The sequence below is a fragment of the Sapajus apella genome, unplaced genomic scaffold (genome assembly GCF_009761245.1).
Source record: "Sapajus apella isolate SASKATOON/1434 unplaced genomic scaffold, GSC_monkey_1.0 scaffold3, whole genome shotgun sequence".
NCBI lineage: Eukaryota > Metazoa > Chordata > Mammalia > Primates > Cebidae > Sapajus > Sapajus apella.
In genome coordinates this window covers 26,838,447-26,852,926 of record NW_022436943.1, presented here as the reverse complement: position 1 = coordinate 26,852,926, position 14,480 = coordinate 26,838,447, and the positions used below count along the sequence as shown (strand labels likewise).

General features: G+C 39.7%; 1 protein-coding gene and 1 non-coding gene across 8 annotated transcripts in view; both read left to right on the top strand.

The window, feature by feature from the left end:
- UBR5 (ubiquitin protein ligase E3 component n-recognin 5) overlaps positions 1 to 14,480 on the top strand; it is a 151,369-nt gene that overhangs the window by 16,284 nt on the left and 120,605 nt on the right. The gene's annotated exons all lie outside the window — the stretch shown is intronic.
- On the top strand, positions 8,567 to 8,669 carry LOC116536199. The gene has a single exon (XR_004262532.1). It is a non-coding gene; the product is annotated as a small nucleolar RNA U13 (small nucleolar RNA).

Here is a 14,480-nt window from a genome sequence, read left to right as displayed (position 1 = left end):
ACTAATTTTGTATGTTTAGTAGAGACAGGGTTTCACCATGTTGGCCAGGCTGGTCTTGGACTCCTGAACTCAGGTGATCTGCCCGCTTTGGCCTCCCAAAGCGCTGGGATTATAGACGTGGGCCACTGCGCCTGCCCCCCACCCCTTATTTTAGTCTGCTATGACTGATGCATTTAATTTACCATGAATTTAGTCCAGTTATATTTTCTTCTGATTATGCTTTCTATATAAATTGGGTGGGGAAGGCTTCGTATGGGATACAGTTAATTGAAATGTGTGGTAAAGCAAAGGTGCATCGATGGTGGTGTATCACCTTCTAAGTTTGAAAGTGTTTACCTTTGATTTCTAATGGATTAAGAGTGTTGCTCTTGTTTTGGGGAAGGCTGTTCAGGTGGTCCTAGTACTGCCAAGTGCTCAATAAGAAACTTTTTATATTTTCCAGGAAACCTGTTATTCTGTATATTAGACTGCAAAAGATATTACCTGGTGACTTGACACTGCTGAATAGAATGTCATTTTTGAGATATTCATCAAAACTTTACACCAAGGAGGATTTTAGGATGTTTTTTGTGATGGAGTTTTGCTCTGTCACCCACCCTGGAGTGCAGTGGCATGAACTCAGCTCACTGCAATCTCTGCCTCCTGGGTTTAAGCAATTCTCCTGTCTCAGTCTCCCAAGTAGCTGGGACTACAGGTGCCCGCCACCATGCCTGGCTAATTTTTAGTATTTTTAGTAGATAATGAGGTTTCACCATATTGGCCAAGCTGGTCTCAATCTCCTGACCTCAGGTGAGCTACCTACCTTGGCCTCCCAAAGTGCTGGGGTTACAGGCATGAACCACCGAGCCTGACTTATTTTATAGCTGAGGAAACTGAGGGCTGGAGTGCTTAGCCACTTAGTTAAGTGGCAAAGACTCCAACCTACATTAACTTAGCTTTATTGCTTTTCCTTTGGAAAGGGTAGAAGAAGTTACTTGTTTTTTCTATATATGTGTATATAATTATATATTGATATGAACACATACTCTGTGTATATGTGCATTTGTGTATATATGTAATTATAAATATGAACGTGCTGTTTGTGTATATGTATGTAAAAGGGCGTGTATCTATATGTGTGAAGTCATTAAAAGAGTGTTTAATTGTTCAGGAGGATTTGGGGGCTTCTATTTATTACCTGTCAGCTCTAGTCTTGGGTGTCTGGTGGTGGTGTTTAGCTCATGAAAAAGAGACAATTATAGGACAGTGTGACAAGTACAGTGAAAGAGGAGAGTTCAGGATTCTTCACTAGAATCACCAGTTCAGTCTTGGACAGGGAAAAGCCTACCTGAAGAAGTGTTGAAAATGAGAATTGGAATAGTGAATGAACAGGAGGTAGGCTGAGGCCTGGTACAGGGAGCTGTGAGAGTAGGACAAGATGTTAAGAACTGGAAGAACTCTCTGGCAGAAGGAACAGCACATGTGAAGACCCTAAGGTGAAAGAGTGCTGTGTATTTGAGGAACTAAAAGATGCCCAGAATGCTTAGACTACTGAGTACATAGAGTTTCAAATCAGTTGAATAATTTTCTTGTAGAAAAGGATACCTTGTTAATTATCTTCGATAATGATTTTGGTAATATCATGATCAAGTAAATTTGATGTGGTAGGCCATACATTGGCCATGACTGGTTAATTTAGTTGGTTAGGCATACAGTAATGGAACTAATGCACTAAGAGGTGTGAATTCCATCTTCCATGTAGGCAAGTTGCTTGATTTCATGGCTACAAAGAATGTACTTCACCTCTCTCCAGCCAAGTTGTTGATGTTTGCTGTTGTTAATGAGGACGACCAAGCTTGAATGGATGATTCAGTTGAAATGCCTCACTTCTGTTGGAAAAGAGACTGCAAATCTTTTGGATAGACCAGTAATATCATGGAGATGAAGTAAAGACAATGTGTTTTTCTATCTAAGAGATGAAAAACTCTATGATATTAACCGTGGTAAAGACTAAAGTTTCATAAGAAGTGCTAAAACAAAATGACAGTGTACTTGCCTCTGGGTTATGGTTGATTACTTTTGATATTTCTTAATATGGTGTTGTATTTTGTATACTTCTGTATATGAGTATATGTTATTTTAATACAGAAAAATAATTAATTCCAATTGGGCGCAGTGGCTCACGCCTGTAATCCCAGCATTTTGGGAGGCCGAGGTGAGTGAATCACGGAGGTCAGTTAGTTCAAGACCAGCCTGGCCAATGTGGTGAAACCCCATCTCTACTAAAAATACAAAAAATTATGTGGGTGTGGTGGCAGGTGCCTGTAATCCCAGCTACTCGGGAGGCTGAGGCAGGAGAATTGAGACAGGAGAAATTGCTTGAACCCAGGGAGACAGAGGTTGCAGTGAGCTGAGATTGCACCATTGCATTCCAGCTTGGTGACAGGAGTGAGAGAGTGAGTGAGACTTTGTCTCAAAAAAAAAAAAAAAAAAAAAAAATAGTGTTTTAGTTGCATTTAAAATATATTTTCCTCTAGAATTTTTTTTTTTTTTTTTTTTTAAAAGACAGAGTCTCATTGCCCAGGCTGGAGTACAGTGGTAGGATCTTGGTTCACTGCAACCTCCGCCTCCCAGGTTCAAGTGATTCTTGTGCCTCAGCCTCCTGAGTAGCTGGAACTCCAGGTGTGTGCCAACATGCCCAGCTAATTTTTGTATTTTTAGTAGAGACGAAGTTTGAACATGTTGGTCAGGCTGGTCTTGAATTCCTGTCTTCAAGTGATCCTCTTGCCTCAGCCTCCCAAAGTGCTGAGATTATAGGTATGAGCCACTGTGCCTGGCCCTAGAAACTTTTTAAAAGAAGTATGATTTTTGTTTTGTTTTGTTTTGTTTTGTTTTGTTTTGTTTTGTGATGGAGTCTTGCCCTGTTGCCCAGGCTGGGATGCAGTGGCATAATCTTGGCTCACTGCAACTTCTGCCTCTCGGGTTCAAGTGATTCTCCTGCCTCAGCCTCCTGAGTAGCTGGGACTACAGATGTGTGCCACAACACCTAGCTAATTTTTGTATTTTTAGTACAGATGGGTTTTCACCATGTTGGCCAGGCTGGTCTTGAACTGTAGACCTCAGTTGATTCGCCTGCCTCGGCCTTCTAAAGTGCTGGGATTATAGGTGTGAGCTACTGCGCCCGGCAGGTATATAATCCTTTGTGTAAGACTAACGAGGGATTATTTTATTGATTTATTATTTTAAAAACTTTGTTTTGAGCTTTGATGTTAAACCAAATCCAATGGGATCAGTTGCAGGGGCATAATTTGTGGCTCATGCTTATAGAATATTTATTCACATCCTTGCCCCAAAGGAATGGTGTATAATGAAAGCCTTTTTGGGCTTTGGTCAAGAATTTGTTTTCCTTTTTCTTTCTTTGTTTTTTTTTTTTTTTTGGAGAGACAAAGTCTCACTCTGTCAGCCAGGTTGCAGTGCAGTGGTGCATCTCAGCTCACTGCGGCCTTCACTTTCTGGGCTCAAGCAGTTCTCCCACAGCCTTTCAAGTAGCTGAGATTATAGGTGTGTGCCACCACTCCTGTCTAATTTTTGTACTTTTTGTATAATAGAGACAGAGTTTTGCCATGTTGCCCAAGCTGGTCTGGAACTCTGGAACTCATGGGCTCAAGCGATCTGCCCATCTTGGCCTCCTGAAGTGTTGGGATTACAGGTGTGAGCCACCACACCTGGCCCTTATTGTTTCCATTTTTACATTCAGAATTAATTCAGGGAGAAGATAACTTGTAAAAAAAAATTGTGGTAAAATTTAAAATTTAAGCCCCCCCCCCCTTTTTCCTACTAAATTGACCAGAGTTTTCATTATAATTTAAATATAAATGAAGATTCCCACAAGGCATTTTTTAAAAAACTGACTTAAAATTTCATTCCTTCATTGTTAGTCAACAGGTATTTACTGAGGGCTTGTTTTGGGCCAGACACTTGGACTACGTCAGTCAGGAAAACAGGCAAAAATGTCTGCCTCTGTGAAGCTCACATTCTAGTGACATGATTTTGCATGAAACACTTTTGAAATATGTGGTGTTTAATTTTCATACATTTTATCTATTTGAAGTGGCTTCTTATTAAAAATCGTAATCAGTTAAAAATGATAGGAAAGCCACTGAACTACCTATTGTTTGTACTATCCTTAAGTGATTTATTACAGGTTCTTATCTTTGGTGCAGTGCAGTGCTTCTCTTTAAACTTGCTCTTCAGTTTGTGCCTGTCATCTGAGTGACCTGGGAGGAGACCTCTTTGATAACAGGCTCTTTGTTGCCTTTACATCCCTAGTACCTGACATACATTAGCATATGTCTCTATTAAATTAATTGGAACTTCAAAACTAAGCAGAATCCTTTATTTTTATAAAAACTAGTTCTTGTCACTATATTCTGATCTTTAGAATATAAAGAATGAATCAAGTATTTGGAATTTGTTTTTTTGGTGTGTAATAGTCCTGATAACGTTGAAAGATAACACATTATACTTCACCCTTCCTTCTTGTATTTCCTTTCGGAGGCCTTCCTTAAATGGGGATCCTTGGCTGTGTGGTGTGTGTGTGTGTGTGTGTGTGTGTGTGTGTGTGTGTGTAGTTTTAGTGAGATATTTATTTATTTTTCTCCAGTATTGTAAACATTTTCAAACATGCAGAAGAATTGAAAGAACAAACTGAATCTTTTAGAAGGTAGATAATACCTTCTAGATTCATTAAGTTTTTTTTTTTTTTTTTTAAGTGAAAGCCAGTTTATTAAGAGGGTAAAGGAATAGAGAATGGCTATTCTGTAGGCAGAGCAGTCTCCAAAGGCTGCTGATTACTAATTTTTATGGTTATTTCTTGATTATATGTTAAACAGTAGCATATACTCTAGTAAATAATACAACTGACAGGCCAACTCTCAACAGTCACAACCGGTAACAAATACTGATAGAATGTTGTTTCCTGAATAATAGGGATTATTCGTGAGTTTTTCTGGGAAAGGGGTAGGCAGTTACCCTGAACTAAGGGTTCCTCCCCTTTTTAGATCATATAGGGTAACTTCCAGATGTTGCCTTGGCATATTGGCATATGCAAACTGTCATGGCACTGTTGGGATTGTAGCAGTAAGGACTACCAGAGGTCACTCACATCACCCTCCTGGTTTTGAGGTTTTTTTTTTTTTTTTTTTGAGACTTGCTCTGTCACCTGGCTGGAATGCAGTGGTGCCATCTCAGCTCAGTGCAACCTTTGCCTCCCAGATTCTAGCGATTCTCCTGCTTCGGCCCTCCGAGTAGCTGGGACTGTGCATGCCACCATGCCCAGCTAATTTTTGTATTTTTATTAGAAACTGGGTTTCACCATGTTGGCCAGGATGGTCTCGATATCTTGACCTTGTGTTCCTCCCAAAGTGCTGAGATTACAGGTGAGCGCCACGGCGCCCGCCCAGTTTTGGTGGCTTTTAGCCGGCTTCTTAACAGCAACCTGTTTTATCAGCAAGGCCTTCATGACCTGTATCTTTTGCTGACCTCCTGTCTCATCCTGTGATGTAGAATGCCTAACCATCTGGGAATGCGGCCCACTAGGTCTCAGCTGTATTTTAACCAGCTTCTAAAATTCAAGATGGATTTGTTCTGGTTTGAATGCTTCTGACATATTTCTCCCCTCTCTTTTATAAGAAAACCTATTTAATCTTAAGGATTATAGAGAGATAAAGATAGGTATCTTTTGTAACTTCTTGGCTGAATAAGGGTGATGATATGCCTAACTTATTAACATTTTGCTATATTTGCAAAATATGTGTGTATGTAAATAACTTTGAATTATTTGAAAGTTGCAGTCATTGTAATACTTTTTTTTTAATACATGTGCTTATATCTTCTAAATATGAACCTTTTTCTCATTTTTCTATACAAGCACTTTACCATTATCACGCTTTATAGGAAATTAACAAACATTCCCTAATATCTTCTTATACTCAGTGTGTATTCATTTTTCTCCACCTGTTCTCAAAATGTCTATCTATATGATGGAAATTTACTTATTTAAGGTTTGAGATGGAGTCTCGCTCTTTTGCCCAGGCTGGAGTGAAGTGGTACGATCTCAGCTCACTGCAACTTCTGCCCCCATGGGTTCAAGTGATTCTCCTGCTTCAGCCTTACAAGCAGCTGGGATAACAGGTGCACGCCACCATGCCTGGCTGATTTTTGTATTTTTAGTAGAAATGGGGTTTTGCTATGTTGGCCAGGCTGGTCTTGAACTCCTGACCTCAGGTGATCCCCCCACCTCCGCCTCGCAAAGTGCTGGGATTACAAGCATGAGCCACTGCACCTGGCCCAGTTTTCTTTTCTTTGAGACAGGGTCTTGCTTTGTTGCCCGGGATGGAGTGCAGTGACACCATCACCATATACTGCAGTGTCAACCTCCCAGGCTCAAATGATTCTCCTAACTTAGCCTCCCAAGTGGAGACGAGGTCTCACTATGTTGCCCAGGGCTGATCTTAAACTCCTGGGCTCTAGGGATTCCCTACCTTGGCCTACCATAGCATTGAGATTATAGGCCTGAGCCACCACCCCGGCCTTGATTTTCATTGTCTTTTAATTGGTCTGTGTATTTGTTTGTTTGTCACTGACGTGTATGTATATATTGATGAATTTCTCAACATTGCTTTCTGTAGCCCTCATGAAGTCTTGTACCTTTTGCAAGATTTGCAGTTTCATTTTGCAGATATTTTGCATTGGACTACATGGTATTGTCAGATTAATGACTAACAGTGGCTTAACTTCAAAAGATTTGGAAGCTATAGGCCAGGTTGTGCACTTATTAAATTTACAGGGATGTTTGGAGACCATTTTTCTAAGAAATTGATGGTCGATGAGGGTTTTGGCCTTGTCAGCTTGTGTTTCCTTATGCAGTCTCCTGATTGCAGGGATGGGGAAATAACATTCTATCACTATGCGTTACCGAGTGTGATTGTTGAGAGTTGTCCTGTCAGTTGTATTATTTAGTAGGATATATAAAAGTGTGGCTTTTTTTTTTTTTTAAATTTTTATTTTTGAGACAGAGTCTTGCTTTTGCTGAGGCTGATGTGCAGTGGCACAGTCTAGGCTCAGTCTCCTGAGTAGCTGGGATTACAGGCGCCTGCCACCATGCCAGGCTAATGCTTTTATTTTTAGTAGAGACAGGGCTTACCATGTTGGCCAGTTGGTTTTGAACTTCTGATCTCAAGTGATCCCACCCGCCTCAGCCTCCCAAAGTACTGGGATTACAGGCGTGAGATACCATGCCCCGCCCAAAGTGTTGCTTCCTGATGCTACATAAGGATTAGCTTTTATTTTGAGTAAAGATTTACTATTCAGATGAGTCTATGGTTAAATACATTTATAAATAAGTATTTGAAATAAATGTTGAAGGAAGTTCATAGATGTAAACTAATAGAAAGTTTTTGTTTTTTAAAAAATCCTTAATAGGAAGGAAATTTGTTTTTTAAATGTAGTACAATAAAAGGAAGATGGTAAGGAAGATAGTAAAGATGAAGCATAAATGAGACATTAGTCATATACCAATGGAGCCAGGGCCCAAGAAAGTGTTCAGGTTTTCTCTTTGTTCATCATCCCAGTTTTTTATTGCTGAGCAATAAACCAACCCAAACTTAATGGGTAAAACAACAATCATATATTATTATCCCACACTTCTGGGAATTTACAGTACTTGCTATGTGGTTCTTACTCTGTTTCTCATGCAGTTGCAGTCAAATGGTAGCTGGAGTCATCTAGAAGCCTTCTTCATTTGAAGACTCAAACAGCTGGGGTCTGCAACAGCTGGGGTTCCCCAGGCATCTCTGTCTGTGTAGTCTCTTTAACATGGAGACTTCAATTAGCCGGAGTCCTTAACATGGCAGCTCAGGGATTCAAAGGCATGCATCCCAAGAAATAAAACCAGGCTGCAGTTCCTTTTTATGACCTAGCCTTAAAGGTTTGCAGCGTCACTTCTGCCTCATTATCTTTGTGAGAAGCAAGTCATGAGGCTAGCTTATATATGAGGAAGAGTAATTAGACTCTACCTCTTGATGGGAGAAGTATCAAATAATTTATAGATTTCTTTTAAACCACTGTGATCTTTAAGAAAAATGATAGTAGTAACGCATAATATTTAGAAAGAGGTTTGGGTCGTAAGAATGTTTTAGAAAAGACTGATGCCGTGTATTTGAAAACAAACTATAAAGACAACATTTATGGCATTGGACAGAATAATGCATATTATGGAAGTGTAACTACTAATGCAATTTCCAGAGAGTTATGGACACAACAGTTGAACAATACAACATCACAGAGACCTCTCAAAAGCATCTAGGTCAGAATCACAAGGCAAGTCAATATACTGTAAATGTGTTCCTTTGACATCATTAGTATTACTCATATAGTCAGGTGATTGATTAGGTGCATTGTTTAGGAAATGTGAAACATCTGAGGTATTCTGAGACTGAAATGTAAGCTAGGGATTAGTTCTTTACTATGACTATTCAGATTCAGGGTGCATTTTCTGTGAAATAGTATTTTGTAGAAACTACTCAGGATTTTTAGTCTGTAAGTGTGATGATTGGGTGTTCATATGCATATGTGAGATGTGTCACCCTCAAACCTTGTTAAGATGTCATCAGCATGTTACCCTTGTGGTATGAAAAAAAGAAAAAAGAACTACTTGGCGTCATCCATTTAATTAGATGCTTTAGGGCTGAGTGTTTTCTATTTTCAAAGATACATCTGCCCTGAACTACAACTATTGTGTATAGGGCTGTTTTCTATTTTCAGAGATACATCTGCCTGAAATACTACTATTGTGTATATTTATTTAATAGTTTACATGCCTGCTGTGTGTCAGGCATTTTACTGGGGACTTGGTATGTTGTGGCACTGTATTTAATCTTAATGTCACATATTTTGTTTCTAATCAAAATGGGCCTTATATCTGAAAGCCTTGTTACTTATAAGACGAGGATATGAGACCAGATAGTTTTTAAGGGTCTGCCAAGGTCTAACATTCAGAGGGAAAGGTGTAAGAAGTTCTGGATGGGAAAGATGGTAGAAATGTTAGTGAAATGTCAAATTAAGTAGAATCATTTTTTAGACTTTCTTGAAGCCAAACAAAAACAATGGCTAAAAAATTACAAAGCTCAGTGTGTCACAGAAGAGCTTTTTTTTTCCTTTTTTTTCCTTTCCTTTTTCTTTTTTTTGAGAGAGAGTCTCACTCTGTTGCCCAGGCTGGAGTGCAGTGGTGTGATCTCAGTTCACTGCGACCTCTGCTTTCCAGGTTCAAGCAATCAATACTCATGCCTCAGCCTCCCAAGTAGCTGGGGTTACAGGTGCAGGCTACCACGCCTGGCTAATTTTTGTATTTTTAGTAGAGACGGGGTTTCGGGTTTCACTGTGTTGCCCAGGCTGGTCTCAAACTCCTGGGCTCAAGTGATCTGTCTGCTTTGGCCTCCCAAAGTGCTGGGATTACAGGCATGAGCCACTGTGCCTGACCAGGAACTTAATCATGGTCTGACATAAATGTTGGGGTATCTTTTACATTAGAGATATTTTAAAAACCTAATGGACTATGAGTTTTATAATTGATACAGAAGTCTTCTTTATGTAATTATGTAGAGCACTGGTAAAAACTGACATTATAGTAAATCACTGTTTTGTGGAGGTCTCCCTATGGAGATTGAGGAATGTAAGTTTCTGGGCTAGAATTATATAATATTTAGAGGCTGATCAGGTAAATCAGGAAGTTTACACATTTTAAGTGTTATTTTTAGGATTGTTACTCCTTACTATGCATGAAGCACTGTGTTTTCCAAACGTTATTTTATTTAACATCCTGATAGTGTTGTTGGGGAAATTTGAGTTGAAGGAGATAGTGTGGTTCCCATGCCGTACAGCTGTGTAGTGGTGGGTCTCTAAGCACAGGTCTTTAGTCATTAGGCCACATCAACAGGACCTGCTGCTGAGACTCATGGGCAGTTTTATATGAACTAAAGTTTTAAATATTTGTAGATAAAAACAAAATGTCATAGTAAAGGCCTGTACTCCAGCCTTTAAAAACAGTACATTAACTGTAACCTTTTGTCTACCTGAAATTTTTAAAAAAATTGTATCAAAATTTTCATCTGTTGGCAGAGGACAGGATCATCATCACATATCTTTTCTCCCCTCTTGCATGGGGTTTGATGGAGGAGAGGAGACCATGTATAAAATGACAGTCTCCATGCTCTTTTTTTTTTTTTTTTTTTTGAAACAAAGTCTTGCTCTCTCACCCTGGCCGGAGTGCAGTGGTGTGATCTCAGCTCACTGCAACCCCACCTCCCGGGTTCAAGCGATTCTCCTGCCTCAGCCTCCCAGGTTGCTAGGATTACAGGTGTGTGCTGCCACACCCAACTAATTTTTGTATTTTCAGTAGAGACAGGGTTTCACCGTGATGGCCAGGCTGGCCTCGAACTCCTGACCTCAGGTGATCCACCGGCGGTGGTCACCCAGAGTGTTGGGATTACAGGTGTGAGCCACCGTGCCTGGCATCCATGCTCATTTGAATGTTGAAAAAGGGACCACGGTTCATTTTTGGAGCCAGTATGCCAGTACCTATTTATGAAGCTTTTACTTCTCCATCCTAGCATGCTAGGGTGTGAGATGGTGAGCTGTACATACCATGTTAGAATCAGTACCATAGTGACTCTGAATTGTATCTTTTTTTTTTTGGAGTTGGAGTTTCACTCTTGTTGCCCAGGCTGGAGTGCAATGGTGTGATCTCAGCTCACTGCAACCTCCGCCTCCGGGTTCAAGTGATCCTTCTGCCTCAGCCTCCAAAGTAGCTAGAATTACAGGCATGTGCTACCATGCCCAGGTAATTTTGTATTTGTAGTAGAGACGGGGTTTCTCCATGTTGGTCAGGCTGGTCTTTATTAACTCCTGACCTCAGGTGATCCACCCACCTCAGTCTCCCAAAGTGCTGGGATTATAGGCGTGAGCCACCGCGTCCAGCCTTGTTTCTATCTTTTATGTGTTTGGGTGAGAAAGATTGTGAACAGTTGGTCTCTGGTTTTGTATAATATTATAGCATCTTTAGTCAATCCACACAGTACCTACTTTGTACTAAATACTTGGAAGTACAAAAAGTAAAGTCACAGGCCTTATTCTTAAGGGTAAGTTTACTATAAAGTTGGGAAAATAAAAATGTAAACGGTAGAATAGCAGTATCAGAGTTGACACTTCAAAGCAGTAGATGATTAATTGTAAAATTGAATGGAATTAGCTGGGTACAGTAGCTTGTTCCTACAGTCCCGCTACCGGGAAGGCTGAGGCAGAAGATCACTGGAATCCAGGAGTTTGAGGCTGTAGGGCACCATGATCGTGTCTGAATAGCTACTACATTCCAGCCTAAGCAACATAGTGAGACCCTGTCTCAAAAAAAAAAAAAAAAAAAAAAAAAGTTGAAATTCTGGAAGAGGTCAAAAGAAGAAGTGCTCCCTGTACAGTGGTACCTTAATTATACTTTTCGTAGGTATTTTTGATATGTCACTTGGGTGGGATAGAGGTATTTCTAAATGTCATTGGGAGAAGCTGAGGTAACCAGGATTTTGATAGATCACATGCTTCACATTATTTTTACAGTAAATATGAAATACAGATCAGTTTATACATTAACTTCAGTTATGTCCAGGTGTTGTAGTGAGTTAGTTATGAGGTTTATTTTGAATGTCTTTCAGTACTTATTTTTTAATGGGGCATAATGATTGATATTTGGATTCACCTTTCATCCAAAGTGGTACTGATCACAAATAGTAGCAGTTGTAATAACGGCAGTTCTGCGTCCTCAAATTCCTTTTTATGAGTCCCATTTAACAGTCTTTCTTTCAATCAGAAATGGTAATGGAAGAAACAGCAGGAGCAGCTAGCATTTTTTACTAGGCTCTGTGTTAAGCAAATTATGTCTTGTAATACCCTGTCAATGCAAATGTCTAAGTAAACTTTGCCATCATAGAAATGAATTTGTTTCAAATTATTTTTTGTATGTGTTGAGGGACTCAGTAACCCTTTCTTGGTCAGATCAAAACTCTTGATTTAGTTTAAAGTCAGGCCTTTAGGACCTGATTGTTACGGTTTAGAGTTTTTTGTGCTTGTCTGGTCAAGCCAATAACTCAAGAAATAGTAAGAGTTTAGGGAAATAAGGTCAAGAACCTTTTAGACTTACTGGTTTCAGGTAGAACTTGCAACTCCTTTGCAGCTCAGCAGAGTTCTTTGGTTTTTAAAGAGATTTTTGTCCCTAAATATGTGTGTGTGTGTGTGTGTGTGTGTGTGTGTGTGTGTGTGTGTGTGTTTTATTTTGGTCTTTGCTCTTCTTCACCCCAAACTCATGTCTTTCATCTACTGTTTACCCATTTCTTCTACTCTTGACCGAAGCATTGTATTATATTCTCATGCCTTCTGTCTTACATGATGCTATGCTTCCTTTTAGAGCATCTTGGGGCTTCTCAGTGGCTTCATGGAGCCTGGGACCCTGTAACAATGGGCTGTCTACCTCTACTTGTTCATGTCCGCAATTCAGATTTTTTGTTTTTCTTTCTTTTCTTTTTTTTTCTTAAGACAAGGTCTTGCTTTGTCACTCAGGGTGGAGTACAGTGGCACAGTCATGCCCACTGCAGCCTCAACCTCCCAGGCTGAAAAGCGATACTCTACATCAGCCTCCCAGGTAGCTGCAACTATAGGCGTGTACCACTATGCCTAGCATAATTTTTAAATTTTTTGTAGACATGGGGGTCTCATTGTGTTGCCCACATTGGCCTCAAACTCATGGATTCTGTGTTCCTCCTGCATTGGCTGGGATTACAGGCATAAACCATCGTGCCCAGCCACAATTCAGGTTTTTAAGGCACTCCTGAGGATTTCTGTTGATGTATACTAACCTTTAAAATATTGAAAGGTGATTAAAATTGCCCTGTATACATTTAAAACACAAATAGTACCTTTAATGTTCTATCACCTTTGAAGAAAAGATGAGAATCATTGCTATAAAGTTGGTTGGACCAGTTAATGAGTCTATGTACAGTACTTTCTTCACCCAAAAAGGCAGGATTGATTTTTTTTTTTTTCCCACTTAACTGTTTTAGTGACATTTTAAGGGATTTTGGATCCAGTTTTGATTGTTTAAAAAGTTTTGTGTTGTTTTCAAAAAGGCTTGTCCATACTCTGTTTTTGGTATGCCATTTTTGTTGTTGTTTGTTTATTTAAGTAGAAATGGGGTTTCACCATTTTGGTCAGGATGGTCTCAATCTCTTGACCTGGTGATCTGCCCACCTTGGCCTCCCAAAGTGCTGGGATTACAGGTATGAGCCACTGGGATTATAGGCATGAGCCTCTGTCCCCGGCCAGGTTTATTAAGATGAAAGCAAATTTGTTTTTTGGCTGTACATTGTCTGGTTGGGAATAATTTTTCCTCAAAATTTTGAAGGCATTGCATCGTTTCATTCATGCTTCCAGTATTCCTTTTGAGGAGTTCAGTGCTATTTTGATTGTTTCTGCTTGACATCCCCCCTAACCCTGTGCCTTATGACCTCATGCTCCAAGATATTTTAGGGTCTTCTTTCAGTCCCTGGTGTTGAGAAATTTCACACTGATGTACTTTGATGTAGGTCCTTTACTCATTCATTGTGTTTTGGGTCCACATACTTAATGGTCCCTTTATTCTGGAAGCTCATGTCATTCAGGAAATTTTTTTATGTTATTTCTTTAATACTTTTCTTTCTCCATTCATTTTATTATTTTTCTCTTTTTGGAATTTCTGGTGGTTGGATATGTGACATTTTCATAGCTACTCTGATTTTCTTACCTTTTCTCCCGTTTTCCATCAGACCAACTTCTTAAAAAATATTCTGTTAAACATATATATATTTTCCTTGTTGGACTTGTTTCCCTAAGGAGGAATCCTGGCAGGTAAGAGTGTGGCTGCAAGCATTCTGGGATGGGGGCTGATTACTCATTTCAATAGACAGTTTTCACTTTTCCTTCTGGTCTCTGACTCCCCTTCTCCCTCCCACCCCAATTTTGAGTGTATTCCTAGCCTATCACTCTGGTTCAGTTTTGCTAAGCAGGAAATGTTTAGCCTCTGGAAGAGGAGCAGTCTCCTTTCTAGAGGGTGGGGAGCTAGGGGTTTAAATGCTCCCTATGCTAATTTCTAACAGTTTTCCTGTTTTGCGTTACCTTCAGGATTCAGAGGAATGTGATGCCTCCAATTCCTAAAAATTGACCTGTTCATTTTTGGCTTCCCGCTACCATGTAGGGTTTAAGTTTAAAAGTTTTCTCTTGCCATGAAGTCATTGGCCACTTGTCTGTCAGCTTTCCAGATTCCAAAATTTGTTGAATGCACTAGACTTCTCTCTTCCTGTTTTTGTCCTTGTAACTTTAAAATTCATTTGTTGCCTTTCAAAATTTGTCATCTTAGTGGAATTGCA